The sequence below is a fragment of the Aythya ferina genome (genome assembly GCF_964211825.1).
Source record: "Aythya ferina genome assembly, chromosome: 27".
NCBI classification, from domain to species: domain Eukaryota; kingdom Metazoa; phylum Chordata; class Aves; order Anseriformes; family Anatidae; genus Aythya; species Aythya ferina.
The window spans coordinates 5,120,112-5,135,009 of record NC_140310.1 but is presented as its reverse complement, the minus strand read 5'-3'; the positions used below and the strand labels follow the sequence as shown (position 1 = coordinate 5,135,009).

General features: G+C 52.7%; 1 protein-coding gene across 4 annotated transcripts in view; it reads right to left on the bottom strand.

Annotated features, from left to right (window-relative positions):
* Nucleotides 1-208: 208 nt before the first annotated feature.
* Nucleotides 209-14,898, bottom strand: part of KCNU1 (potassium calcium-activated channel subfamily U member 1) — a 179,789-nt gene continuing 165,099 nt past the window's right edge. For all 4 annotated transcript variants that reach the window (XR_014686021.1, XR_014686022.1, XR_014686026.1 and 1 more), the window contains one exon: nucleotides 209-1,164. The gene's annotated coding sequence lies outside the window, so the exon portion shown is untranslated. The remainder of the gene's footprint in view (nucleotides 1,165-14,898) is intronic.

The following is a 14,898-nucleotide window of genomic DNA, read 5'->3' as shown; positions in this document are numbered from 1 at the left end:
CAAAAAAAGCAGGCGTTAAAAGCCTCCAACTCTAAACGCCTCTGGGGAGGAGAAAAGGCCCAGGGAGGTCACCCAGGGAGAGGTGGGATGGGATGGGATGGGATGGGGATGGATGGGATGGGATGGGATGGGGATGGATGGGATGGGATGGGATGGGGATGAGTATCAGGATGGGATGGGATGGGGATGAGGATCAGGATCAGATGGGATGGCCTCTGGTGAGGAGTGACCCTTAGTGGAGCAGTGAGGATGCTGCCCAGGGAGCAGGAAGGAAGGAGCCATTGCCAGGTGTGATGCAACCAGCACCTGCCAGAGTTTCCATCACGTGCAGGGACCCCCAGCCACTTTCTTGAAGAATAAGAACCCAGGCTTTGCGAGGAGACGAGGAAGAAGCCAGTGATGGTGCTGGAGGAGCCCCTGACCTGTGGGGTTTGTTCCTGTGCCTGGGGCTGGGTGAGGCACCCCTGGTGTCCACAGACCCCTCTGCAGAGGGACAAGCAAGCACCCTTGGTCTGCTCCCTTCTTGTGCCGTGCTGTGCATCCCTCGGAGAACAACCTGTGGTGATATAGCAATATATCGGCGTCCTTCCAGAAGGCTTTAAGGATTGCTCCCCGTCCTGAGCAAGTGAAGCTGAATCAAAGGCTGCTGCTTTGCTAACTGCATGCTCAGCACTCCCAGAAATCCCTCCCTGGACCAAGGCTCAGCTCTCGGCCCCGGCAGGGAATTATCCCTGCATCTGCTGCAAGTGGCTGCGTGCTCGGCCCCTCTGCCTTCGCCTCAAAGCTCCGGTGGAGCCGGGGAGCTCCCAGGAGAGCTGCATGGCCTGGCCAAGGAGCGAGCTCTGATTATGCCCTGGCTTTAAGGGAGTTTTTCTCTCTTCTGTGCTTGAGATTTTTATGGATCCTCAGAGCTGGTTCTCAATCCCTGCTCTTCTCTCTGCGCTCCCGCGGCTAAGCTGGCTGCGGCTGCAGGAGCAGGCGCCGTCCCATCTCAGGGAAGGTGAAGCCACGAGATGTTTGGGGTTTTGGCTGGCTTGGGCCAGTCCCTGCCATCCAACATCCCCTCCACATGGTTCTCTCCTCCCTCGTGTGTCCGTGTCCCTCGGAGAGCAGGGGCTGGTCCGTGACGCTTCTCCCTTCGCTTTTTTTCGGAAGAAGGCTGCACTGGAATAAATTGGAAAGTTTACTTCATGTAGCATGGAAATAAAAAAGCTCATTCAGAAAGTTAATGATTTATTTTATAGTTTCATTATCAGGGTCACATTACTCAATAGCATTTCAAACATGTCATTTGTACAAACTATGGTAATTAAAATTTATAACGTACTTCATCAGCGGCATATGAATCTTTTAGCCAGCACTCTGCTGTCATATAAACAGTGTAATTTCAGCTGCAATTCACCCTTTATTGGCTCTCATTTGTGATTTAACAGCCATCAATGACTGTGCTATAAAGAATAAATTAACCATCCGTAAACCTTATGATGACAGGGACAGTCAAACAGACTTAAACTGCCTCCACCAGGCTCTGGTTAGCCAACAGGGATCAGGCGCGGGAGGTGCCGGCACGAAGGCTGCTCCTGGCCCCGGGGTGCTGAGCACTCTGCAGCTCTTGGGGTGCACCAGAACCTCCCCAGGGGGCTGCTGCCCCCCTGCCAGCACTGCCCTGCCCACAGGAGGACTTCCAGCTGCTGGTGGGGAGCTCCTTCTTCAAGATCTGCTCCCTGATGCTCTTGCTCCGGAGATGTGTTCCCAAGAGCTGCTGCATCCCTGCACCTCCTGCTGCAGCCATCCTGCCTGCTTCTCCCAGTGCTCCCAGTGCTCCCAGTGTTCCCGGCAGCCAGCCTCATGTGGGCAGAAGGGTAAGGGATGGGCAGCTCAAACTCAAAGCCCAGCAGCTCCGGCCCAGGCCAGCTTTATGGATTTGAGAGCAAATCTACCACGAGCAATTTCTTAATCAGGGGCTCCTTGCAGCCGACAATTATCCCGCAGCTTATTTGTGCCCATCTTTTGCAGAGGGAGCAATACGTTTTAATGGGATCCCTCCTATGCTTAGAGCTGACACTGTACAAAGCTAATAAATGATATGGATTGGATTTGTTACTGAGACATCTCCAAGGAGCCTGGGTCATACAGGCCAATAAAATTGGCCTCATAAATTTACCCTGACACACAGGATTACTCCAGCATTGCTGAGGTCACCTTCTCACACTGATTTATTGCCAGCCCATGGGTTAATAATACTGTTTACGGGGTTGTTGTTTTCCCCTACACGTAGCAGATATTAATCAGCACGTCCGTGCCTGTTCGGCGCTCTGTGGGCGGGTGCAGCGCCGGGGAGACGTGGGGTGAGGACATGGTGGGGAGGGCGAGCTTGATTTATTTTCTAGGCCAGACTTTTTGTGTTTAAAAAACCTTCCGAAAGACCTCCGCAGGAGGAGCGAGACCTCCCCATCAGCGAGTCCTGAGGGCAAGGAGGAGGCACTGGGGGCGTTTTTGGCCGTTCCCATCCCTGGCACGGCGCGCCGTGCTTGTGCAGCACACCCCGACCCCCATGGGAGCACTGGAAAGCGTTGCCCAAATTTCTGCTCCATCCAAACACACCGGCAGTATGTAAAAGCCAGACAGACCCCGGGACACCCCCCGGCCCCGTTACACCCACCTCGGATTGTCCTTCCCCAGCCTGAGCCCAGCAGAGCCCCAAGGCTGCTTTCCCTTCACAACCCATGAACCTGAACGCCCGACCACATCATGAGGACGAGGCCAGGTTTTGCCTGAAAAAATGTGGAAAGACACAGCCTAGCGAGCCTGCTCTCCGCCCTGGCCCTCTCAAACACACCTTGGGCTTTCTGCTGTTTGCCAGGGCTCGAAACCCTGCAGCAAGGGGACAGAGCTGTGTGTCCGTGCGTCCCTGTGTCCATGTGTCCATGTGTCCATGTGTCTGTGTGTCTGTCCCTGCCCGGTGACATTCCCAGGAGCTTTCCCCATCCCCTTCTCCAGCACCAGGAGCGGCTCCGTGCGCTCAGCAGCCGAGACCCGGGGCAGGCAGCCTCGCTCCTGCTGCTTCGTGTTATTTTCATCCTGCCCTAATAGGAGGGGACAGGTGAGATGTGCTTCAAAACACTGTAATCATATTTTAAATGGAAATGAAATGTGTGAATTAAATGTAAATTACGGCAGAATGGAAGGACAATCACTATTAGTTAAGGTCTGACACCTATTTTTGCAGACCTTTCCTAAATGCCACAACTTGTTTCTCCGCACTTGTGACGAGGACTTGTAATTACGTGGCAGCTGCTCCTGCAGCCGGGCGGGCGGCGGGTACCGAGGGGGGCCGGCGTACTTCAAGCAGCGATGGGCTGCTCGTTGGTGCTGCGAAATTATGAAGCAGGAATGATATTTTTATCCGGGACCCATGAAAATAAACCTTGGTGTTTTCCCCCCTGAAAAGGTGAAGCGGTAATACAAAAGGACGTTTTTATAGAGTCAATTTATTTAAGGGTTCCCCCATTTGCTTTTATATTGGAAAAATGTGTGCCCTGCCAATGAGCCAAAATTTCTCTTTATCTTTAATCTCTGCCCCACCTCCCCTGAGCCTCTGGCTGTTCCCACAGCCCCGCGGTGCCTCGTAGCCTCCCAGCGAAGCCTCGCTTGATTTTTCTTGATGGGAAGCACCCAAAGCCCCTCGCCAGCCATGGCACGGGGTGGTGCACAGGGACTGCCCCTGGGGATGCTGCAAGGCCAGGCAGCAGGCAGGGATTTGCTCCTGGGGATGGGGATCTCCCACAGCGGGGTCAGAAGTGGCACTTTGGGGCTGGGGCACAAAGGGGGAGGAATTGGTCGCAATACTGAGACAACTCGTGCACCCGTCCCTTGGTGGCATCTTTGTGATTCAGAGATTTCCTCTTGTGCCCAGTGTCCCGCCTGTCCCCCCATAAGGATAAAACATTTACTGATCCCATCACCACCGGGGTGGCTGTGGGAAGTTTTCAGCCAGGAAAAAAAAAAAGGAGCAGCCCTGTCCTGAGGAAGCTGAAAGCTAAGCGCTGATTTAACCTGCTGGTAGTACCCGCGGCTACTTGGCAAGTTTTTGATTTTCTAAGTACTGGACAGCAAATAGTCAAATGGAAACTGATAGCTCTGAGACCCTGAACATATTGTCCAGGACATTTTGCTCTGATGTGTATGAGCTTAGGTGAGGAAACGCCTGGCTCTGGGCATCACGGGGGGCGTGCAAATGTCGTTTTACGCACTCGCAGACATTTAGCCACACTCGCAGACATTCAGCCACACTCCAGCAGCAGGGCTGGAGCAAGAAACAGGTTTTGTTCATTTCTCAGGTTGCCCTTCCCCTTTTCAAAGCAGAAGATTATTTGCACTTAATTTCTTGCAATGCTGTACAATCCCATACATCATCCCGGGTTGGGATAATCACAACATTTAATTCCAGTTTCAATAGTTCTTACAGATACATATATATGGTACATTGAAACAAAATGCGTTTTGAAATGGAAAAAAACCCTATGCCATTTAATTCCTAAAAGGTCAAACTGAAATGCTTTGGCCTTATCGAAATGATTTTCTCCTTTGATTTTTCTTTCCAAATGCAATTTCATCAAAATCAGTGCATTTCCGCAAATGTTTCACCTTTGGTGAAATGGCATCCTCTGACAGGGAAGGGCTTGGTGTGGAAGGTCCTGACCAACTCTTGTGGATGCCGGCAGGAGAGGAGCAGCCAGGAGTGAGCCTGGGGCTGGCCCCGTGGGCACCGAGCTGTGCCAAGCTGTGCCGGGCTGTGCCGGGCATGATGTGCCAGAAACTCAGAGAGAGGTTTGCAAGAAGTCAAGACACAAACCAACGCAGGGCAGAGGGGAAAGCAGCAGCTAACTACAGGCAGAAGAGCCCAGGGGTCGGATGGACAGCACTGCCATGAGAGCGAGCACGCACCAAGCCATGAGGCTTTGCACCACGGAGAAGCACCAGGCAGGACTTTTTCAAACCGAGCCGTTCTGGCTGGAAACCAGCAGTGAGGAGCCCTGGTGAGGGCTTTTTCCAGTGCTGCAGTGCCCGGCCACTTGTGACATGAGCACAGAGCTCAGCCTGTGCCCACGCACCGAGCGGGCTGGGGCCGTGTGCCAGGGCTGGCAGCGGCACGGCACCGACCCCTGGCACGGCCACAAGAGCTGGGCCAGCAATGGGACGAGGGGATGAAGGCGATGGGATGAAGGGGAAATGGCTCTCATTCCTATCAGGTGATTCACCACCCCGGCCTGTGCCGAGTCCTCCCTCCTCCCTGAGCATGCGGGGAGGATCCAGAGCCTTCCTGCCTGTTTTTACAAAGCTTGCAGCATTGTCAGGAAGGAAAGGGTACCATCTGGTTAGCCCTTGTTTACTGCACACCCTGCCAGTTTGAGCTTATTAATCATATTTACCCAAGTATCTTAATTACTCCCTGTCTAGCGACTTGCCTTGCACTCAGCTGTTGACCCGCTCCCCTCCCCTCTCCCTCGCTCTTTTTTCCCCCTTCTTTTTAATTCCGTTCTATCATTAATCACAGGAGCGGCGTGGGCAGAGGAATCCGCGGCTCGCCTCGCACCGCCGTGGTGCCGCGTTCACCGTGGCTGGGCCAGAGCTCACCGCCAGCCCCTGGAAAACTGCAGCACGGCCAAATACAATCGGGTGCCCAGGATCCCATGGGAGACCCGTGCCCAGCTTGGGTGCTGCTGGGTGCTGCTGGGGTTCCCTCCCTGCCGTGCCGGGGCTCGCCAAGCCGGGGCTGGTGGAGGGCGTGAGCACACGGCGAGGAGCCACCATTAAGGATGGTAATTTGTTGATCCAGGCTCTCCCGGCGCTCCAGCGCGAGAGTGGCACCGTTTTCTTTACGACCTCATAAAGTCACAGCCGAGAGGCCGATTTGGAAAACAAACTGCCTCAGGTTGACAGATAATTAGATACAGGGGACATATTATACGCCTTTGCATATAAATGCGCTCTGAAGCACGTTGGTTCATCAGAAGTTTAGGCTACAGGAGGAGCAGGTAGTCCTGGCACATCAGGATATATGCCCCGGTGCCGCCTGGAGACGATGGCTCCATTTTATGGCCCTTTCAGCTCCCCTTTGCTGTGTGCTGTGAGCGAGGCTGAGCTTTGGAGGCCGAGCTGCCCGGTTCGGTTTGGGCTGGGCTGCTCCTGGGCAGCCCCGCGAGCTTCCCCCTTCCCCTGAGACGGGGCTGGCGCTTTGCATCTTGGATTTTATGCTCCCGTGCTTGCAGCAGGGAGGAGTGGCTGAGCGGGGATTCATTACTATTATTACTATTTTTGTGTTCCTATATCATGTCCAAACCCCACTCTTCCCGCGAGCGAGCCCGCTGAGAACAGCGGAGCAATTCGGGGCTGCCACGGCCCTTGTATTTATTCGGCAATTCGGCATCCTGCTCTCCCAGCCCCTGAACCACGAGGTTCCAGATATTAAAACAAAACAAAACAGTTGGGGTTCCTTTTATGCACTTCAAGATTTAAGGTGCCATCCAGCCGGGTTGTCAAGCTCTCAGGGTTTGCTTTTCCGAATGGAAGCCAAGATCCCTGCACGACCACGCGTCCTGCTGGGGGTGTTTGCAGAGCAGAACCCTGCCGTGTAGGATTTGACCAAATTCTGTACACATTTTGCATGTACCTCTGCCCTCCCTTTTCAGAGGTTTCTCCCCATCCAGATCGGCTCTGCCCCACGCTCAGGTAGCCTCTCTTTCCCAGCTCCCCCCCTACATCTCCCTCTATTTTTGGGGGGAGGCAGAAAATGTCAATTAAACGGCCATGTTCCCAAGGAAAGCTTCATTATCAATCATTCTCCCCCAGAAAGGGAAAATAAAAATGTGTGTGGGAAAGATAAAGCTGTCAGAAAAGGAAAGGGAAAAAAACATCCAACCCTGAACCCCCAGCAGCCCCCATGGAAGGAGGCGATATAAATAGAGTCGCTGTCACTTTGATGAATTAGATCTTTTGTTAATTAGGATACATTGATTTAAGGGTTGTCCAACCAGATAGACCTCTCTCCCTTCCCTTCCCTCACAAACTGCAGCCCAGGGTGGCGGCAGTGCATCTTCACCCTGCCTCTCCCTGCCTCCTGCTTCAATTCCCTGTTTCCACTTCTGCGTCAGAAGGGAGCCTGGGCAAATCCTCCCCGGTGACGTGGCAGAGCCAAGGCTCGAGCGTGCCTTTGGTGGGCAAAACGTCGGCGAGGTGAACCGTGGGGTGTTTCTGGCCAGGATTTATCGGGGCTGGGAGCTGTGATGGGGCCCAGCCCCACATTCAGCTAGGGATTAAGCAGGAGCCTTGCTTGGGGTGCAGGAGCCAGCCAGGCCAGGCAGAGCGAAGCACCCGTGCCATTTGGGGAACGTTGGCCACGAAGGGATTGCACAGAGTGAGTCAAGATCAAGGCTCCAAAAAAACCCAACCCTGTCATCTGCAGCTGAGGCTGTGTCTCCAAGTGCACGTGGGCGCTGTGTCAGCAGCACGTGGAGCAGCCAGATTTCAGCAGGTGGCACAAAGCAGGGCCCCGCGTGCCTTCCCTGAGCTGCTCTGGGTGGCTGCGGAGCCCTGGGCACTGCGATCGTGTCCCCCTTGTGTCCTTTGTGAACTGGTGACCCCTGATTTTGGCCCCAGCAGCAGCTCTTGGCTCAGGTGGGCCCTGGCTTTGTGCTCCTTGCACCCGCGACCTCTCCTGCTCCTCCCCGCGGCCCCTCGGCAGCTCTCCGGGCTTTGCAGGTTTCTCTGTGCCTCCTGTCGTCACTCGAGCACCAGCGAGTCCGAGGGAGAGAGGGGAGAAAAAGTGCTGTGCTGTGTGGATTATCGTGTGTTTGTCATCTGGAATGGTATAAGCTGTAGGTACAGCATCTCCCAGCGGTGATTTATGGCCCCTGTCAGGCAGCACCAGCGCTTTGTCTGCTGTAGCGTGGAGGATGAATGCGGCGCTGTCAGCACGGGCAGGGCAGTCTTTCTCTCGCTCTGCTCCGCACACTCGCTCCCCATTTCACGCCACTGAACATAAACAATCTTTTGTAAACCTGACAGTCACACTTGCTTCTTTGGAAACATAAAGCAGGAATGTATGACTCGGCTTTCATTACCCAATTTCCTGGGCTGTGCAGAGAGCTCTCCAGGAAGACGGGGAAGGGGAGACACCAGAGGGCTGGAGAGACCCCAAAAAAGGTACAGGAAAGGGCTGCACCCCCCTGCAGGTGGATCCCAGCACCCACCAAGAACACCCGTGCCCTCGTACATGCTCTGCACCATGATTCACGCATGGATTTCCCACCACAGCTCTGGCACCAAGGTGCCCGCTGCAGGCAGCGGCTCTGCCTTCCCGGAGCAATGCTCATCACCAGCCTCAGTTTTTGCCCAACATCTTCCTTCCTCAAGCAGAAAATCTAACAGCAGCGTAACGCTGGGACCACAGCCTGCTCGGTAATGGGCTCCCATGTGCCCACCAGATGTAACAGTCTTACAAAAGCTAATGCGCTGTTACTGCTATTAAGGGTAATTGTAATAATCCTTTATCTGGAAAGAGCCCAAAGCTCTCTGGTCAGCCCCAGCTTTTCCCGAAGCCAGAGTTCAGAAGGCACAGTGGGAAATGGGGAGAAAGGCAGGGGCAGAGCCAGCCAAGGAGCCCTCCCCAGCCCCAGGGGCCCCAAAATGAGGAGCTCTGCATCAGCCTGCCACAGGTGAGGCAGGATTGCTCCCAGCACCTGGGGCTACCCCAGCGTGCAGGTGAGGTTCCCAGCCTTGGTGTGAGCTGTGATGAGATGGGATGAGTGCCAGGAGTGGGAACATGCAGGGTGGTGGGGCTTGAAGCACTAGTGGAGGTGTGCACGCTCACCGGCAGAGTGCAGAGCCCCTCGGTGATGGGTAGCGGGGAGGTTCAGGCACTGGCATAAAGCACAGTGGATTTAAAACCTGCCAAGAGGCAGCGTAAATGCTGTTGATCTTGTGGATGCTGCAAAAGGTCTGAGGAGCAGGGTCCGGCCCAATCCTGCTGCGATTTACTGCTCCTGTGCCGAGTGAGAGGGCGGCACTCGCACGGAGAGCAGCCGCAGCCTGGCCACTTGTCCCCATGCCAGCAGGGACAGCGAGTGGCACAGCTCCTCGGCAAGGTGGGGGGAAGCAGGGATAAATAGCAAAGAGGAAGGAGCTCCAGCCCCATGGGCACTCCTGGCTCCCGAACTGCCAGTGCCTGGCATTGCCTGCTCGAGGTGTGCACCGTGCCTCGCCTCGCCTCGCCTCGCCGCCGTGTTTCGCAGCAGCAGCTGCAGCCGTGCCAGGAACATCTCTTCCCTGACACTCTCCTCCTGATCCCGGCCCCGGTGCTCCGCTTCTCTCCTCTCAAATCCTTCCTTGTGACTTTGGGATCAGGGACGCCAGGCAGGAGGTGCGGCAGAGGAGGGAAATCGCTCACAAATACTTTGCTGTTTTCCTTTCCAGATGGTTTGGTTTGGAAGTTCTTCCGTGTAAGCCTGAGCGCTGAGTCCTGAACATCTGCTGAGGAGGAGCCCCCTCAGTGTAAATGCAGAGAGGCTGCTGGAAGGGCACATTTTGGGAGGGTTTCAGGCTCCTGGTGTGGCTCACCCAGCAGCAGCCCGTGGCAGTGGCTGTAGCTGTGCCAAGGACACCTAGAGCTTAGGGAGACGCACCCTTTAAAAAACAAAACAAAACAAAACACAGTTGCATAAATCTGAAGAAGCAAACAAGCTGGTTTCTTACTTTGTGGCCTTTTCAAGGAGTTTTAAAACAATTATTTATACTCGTGAGCACAATCAAGTAGCTGTTTTAGTGGCAGCACCGCCTCCGTGCTTTTAGCTGCTGAGAGCGCCTGCATTAGCGGCCGGGATGGCTGGGGCTGACCGTGCTGGAGGCCTGCAGGAACCACAGAAAATATGAGTAACCAGTTCAAGGGATCAGGGAGAGGAAAGGAAACTTTCCTGGCAGGTTGCTGCTCCAGGCTCGCTGTCGGCTCGGGGGTGACTCGTTGTTGCCACGACCTCATGGAGAGTGCCCGTGTTTGTGCAAGGGCTGCCGGGTTCGCCGGGAGCTTCCTGCGTGAGGGATGAACCCGGAGCCGCGCCAAAAGTGGCACCAAATCATTCATGCAAAAGCAGGAATAATTGCGACAGCAGACGATGTATAAAGAAAAAAGGAAAAAAAAGGCTGGGGAAGCCTGAGAGATGCTCGGCACTGGTGCAGGCGCTGGGCTGGGGGCTGATGTTTGCCTCCTGCCTCCTCCTGTCCTGCTGCCAACACACGAGAGACCCCAAACCATGGGGGTCCCCCCAAAAGCTCTTCAGCAACGGTCCCAATGACCTCTGAGCAAGCTCTGCCCTTCGTCCAACCTGCCCCAGCACATGCATTTGGGTGTCCATAAGCACATGTGGATGTGCACTCTCGTCTACTTGGGAGTGTGCAAGAGAAGCAAATCCAAGGTCCCCTCTTGCACTTTGTGGGGAGAGATGTGTAAACTACCAGCGTGGGCTGGATTTCTTCCTTTTCAACTCCGACCCATGGATTTTAATAAGAGAAACCTGCTACAGCACGGCAATCTTGCTATGGTGAGAGCAGAATTAGACAGCCAAGCCAATTGACAGGGCATCTCTTACACTTTATGCAGGATTTTAATTTTAATGAACCCGCAGTGGTTGCAAGGTTACATCTTCAAATCCATTTCACCCTCCTCCCGTCACACCATAATCATAAATAGCGCTGGCTTTAGAGAGGTGTTGTGTTTAATTGAAAGTTCACTCGCAGCTTCCATCAATTTGCTTTCCTGTCCCTTACAAACAACCTATCATTTTAGTTAAGGACAAAACCAGAAATTTTATGGAAAACAAGCTGCTTGCAGAGAAATGATAATTAGGTGACTGTTTTGGAGGCCAGAACACTAAACAACAATTCAATTATGTTGTTCTCTGCTCTTTTTTCATAACAAAATAATTGTTGGTGTATGGGAACTACTGAAAAAAAATGGGACCAGCTGATTTTTGTGGTGATAAGTGCAGCTGGGAACAGAGGGTCCCAGGCCCCATTAAACACCACGTGGACTTTGCTGCTACTTTGAAGAAATTTTAGAGGGAAAATACACATTGGAAAAAAAAAAAAAAAGTGGAAAATTGTTTAGCCCTTTCCACCTAATTTGACCTCCTTTCTCCTTCCCAGAGACAAAATAGAAACCAGACAGGATTTGGGAAAGCTGAGGGAAGGGGAAAAAAACTATTAAAAAAAAAAAAAAAAAGATTTTCCCTGAAATAAATACGCTGATGTGCTGCCTTTGTGCTGCACAAACACAGAGCCACAGACGCACGCAGATACCCACACCTCGGCCCCGCACCAGGGACAAAGCCACTTGCCCAACACTTCTGCTGGAAAAAAAACCAGCCTTTAGTTACAGGGGGAGTGTTTCCATCGCACAGGTGGAGGACACAGAGGGAGAAAGCAGCAAACTCTGGGGCTGGGCTCCCTCTAAGGACCGGTGCCAGCACCCCCGGCACAGCCCCTCCTTGGTCAAGCCAAAAGGCAGAGCCAGGCCAGACGCTTCTAAGAGATGAACAAGCTTAAGGAGATGAACGAGGTTTTTGCTCTCATAATTTAGCCTCTGGTGCTCGGAGTGTTCAAGCATATTTCAGACGGAATCGACATCCTAGGAGGAGCAAGGCAGGATATAGAGCAGCAAGATTTAGCTAACGTATAACCTGCAACCGCCTCGGTCCCCAGCCAGGTAGTGATGGAAGTGCCTCGCACATCGTGTGTCTGCAGGTAGGGTGAGCTTGCTGTAAGTGTAAAAACAACCCCAAAGTCAACCAGCTGCTACCAAACTACAAAGAAAACCATCGCAGTGCATTCCTGCCCGCTTGGCTCATTCTGCAATACCGTAATACCAGGCTGAGCCGTGCCATGCCACGTGCTGTCCATTCGGCTTTGTGTGCTGGGGTCATGCTGGTTTAGCTGGAAAACTGAACCCACGTGGAAAACCAAATACTGGGCACTGAACTTTCTTAGAAGAAGATGGCACGTGCATGCTTGAGATCGCATCCAGGGCCTTGTAACTGTACCAAGGGGTGGCTTCAGCTCCTGCCAGCTACACCCTGCATGGGTAAAACCCCTTCCAGCTTATTGCAACTCCTCTCGAGTTTTAATGTTGTTTCCTTGTGCTAAAGGATCCCTCCTAAGCTGTGCCCATCCCAGCTGGCATCATTTCCCCCCGTCCCACTCGGGGTGAGCACACTTATTTCCACAGGGAGCATTGATTATTTTTCCTGCAGCTGCACTTGCTGTGCACAGGAGTTATGGGGCTTTCCACACCTGCGAGAGAAACATTATCCTCAGCCTTCAAGGGTGAAGTATCCTATATTTAGTTGGACTAAATAATGATTCTTCTCTATCTTTCATATCAGGATTTAAGAGCACCCTGGAGCTACAAAGTTTATTAGAACCCATAAGAAGAACTGTACCATAAACGGGACAACTGTGGCCATAAACCTGCACCTTGAAGTTGTAACAAATCCTGGGATGTTGAAGTAGGACACGGTCTTGTCTCAGTCAGCAGAAAGGAAAAGAAAAAAAAAAAAAAGAAAGAAAGAAAAAGGGAGAAATGCAAACTTAAGCAGAAAAGAGGCCTGGAAATACAGAGGAGAAGAAAGGGAAAAAATAATAATAATAAAGAAAAGCACGCTGCTTGCATAGCCCTTTCAGCAGGAGCCCTGGGAGAGGCGCCCACATGATAAAACACAGCTCGGGTTAATGGGGAGAGAGCAAGGGGTGCCCGTGGGCGGAGAGGGCCGAGCGGGTGGGAGGCAGGAGGTGCGCGGTGCTGCCGGGTGGTGGGATGTTTGTGCTGACTGCTCCTCATGGCCCACTGCCAACAGCACGAGGGGACAAAATCACAGAGACTGGGGGCAGAAGCACGGCCCCAACATGTGCTGGAAAGGGGCTGGGGGTCCTCGTCCCCTCTGTGCCACCCCACGGCCCCTGGGACCCTGGGCGCATCATGCAGCCACTCCGTGCTTCTTCTCCACTGGGCTTCCCCTCCTCAGCTCTCCTATCTCGTCACTCTTTCATCTCCAATTTCCTTCCTCGGTACCCAAAATAACCTCATTCTCAACCTCCCTGCTCCCTCCATTTCTACCCCTACCCATGCTCAGGGGCTGAAGCATCGTGGTTTGAACACCTCTTGCCCTCTGTGGCCACCGCAGCCGCGTGAGCCCAAGACCCAGCTCTGGGTTGCGGAGCCAGAGAGAGCCCGTCCCTCCCCGCCAGCCCTCACTCTTTGTCACATTGGGTTATTTTTGCTGCTGTTGAATAGATTAAATGACAGAGGGCTTTTTTTTTAAAGTAATTGAGTTTTATTTTGGAGAGGGAAAAATGGAGAGCTAAGTGGGAAAAGGAGAGAGATAGGAATAAACCACACATCTTTTTATATAGGATCCACAGTTAATTCTTAATTAGAACTGACAGATGCTTCTCCCATAATCCTATTCCCAACATGTTCTGTTTGCTTTGTTTGGCGCTGCATGATACATGGTGGCATCGTAATGACCTTTTGCAACTCGTCCTGGAAGTGTTATTGGCACTCCAATGATTTATTGCATGTTCCAGTTGATTACTGGGCCATTTGTCAACATTTTTTTTCGCTCTCCATAAACCTGTCTCCTGTGTCACAGACATTCGCTAGCATGAAAATTTAAACAAATACAGTGTGCGGCTCGCAGGCAGCGTCTGACTCCTACTCCAGGCTTCCAGCACAAATTCATTCTGGCCCCAGCAAGCGTTTAAACTTTGCAGTGCTCGAGGACGAGGCGCTGCCTGCAGAGTGCATCAGACAATGGGAGACCTGGGCATTGCTTTGAGAGTCTTATTTTAGAAAGCTATCTCCGGGTGATCCATGCTACTTGCTCAATTGTTTATTGGCGTTTTGGTACCACTTATGGGAATGTGGGAAAATCAGTACTGGAATTAACCACCAAAATAATTATCCTTAAAATGACTGCCTGAGGATAGGCTGTGTTCTCCTCCGCAATTACCACCACAGATTTTTTTGCAGCAGGGAGAGGAGCTGGTGAGAGGAGCAGGGCAAGGGGCTGGGAGTACTGGGGGCTACCCTGGGGCTGTGCAAGTCCCCTGACCCCACACATCTGGAAGCACAGCCCAGGGCAAACAAAGCCTTGCTACAGAAAGGAGGCTTTTGGGACAACTGCAGAGCAGACATCACTCAACTCAGTAATGCTATTTTGAGTAGATAGGTTAGGGATCGGGGAGGGGATGGAATTCAGACTGACCAGAATTCTAAGGCCAAAAATGCAATGATCATGGCCTGAAAAGGAACAGATTCCCTTGTGTCGATGAAGTCCCAGGTCCCCAGGGCACCCTGAAATGGCCGCCACGAAGGGAAGCACCCAGAGCCACCTGATTTAAAAACCCTGGCCCGTCACTAAACGGGATGTAGTGGCTGTTACAGTGGCCTGAAGCATCTGCACTGCATTTCGAGGAAGCTTTTCCAGGCACTCGTATAAATCACTGCTCCTTGCTGCAGTAAAGGAAAGGTATTGTTTCACTGCTGTGACATCAATGCAGGCCACATAAATAATTTTTTATTAAGTGTGCAGTGCCCTGTAAAAATACACACACAATTTGAGGATACTGCAGAGCGAATGCAGAAGCACGGCCAGCTCTAAATAGTCTTTGCTGTGCAGAAGAAGCTGGGATGAGAAAGGAAACTCGCCGGGGTGGGGAGAGGGGTGGCTGGGTCTTTTTCCAATTCCAGCTCAGATCGGCATGTAATGTATGGCTTAATTTCCTCTCAAATTAGACACTTGATAAAAAAAGTTATTATATCTGTCAAGTTGCCAGTGCTTTTTATGA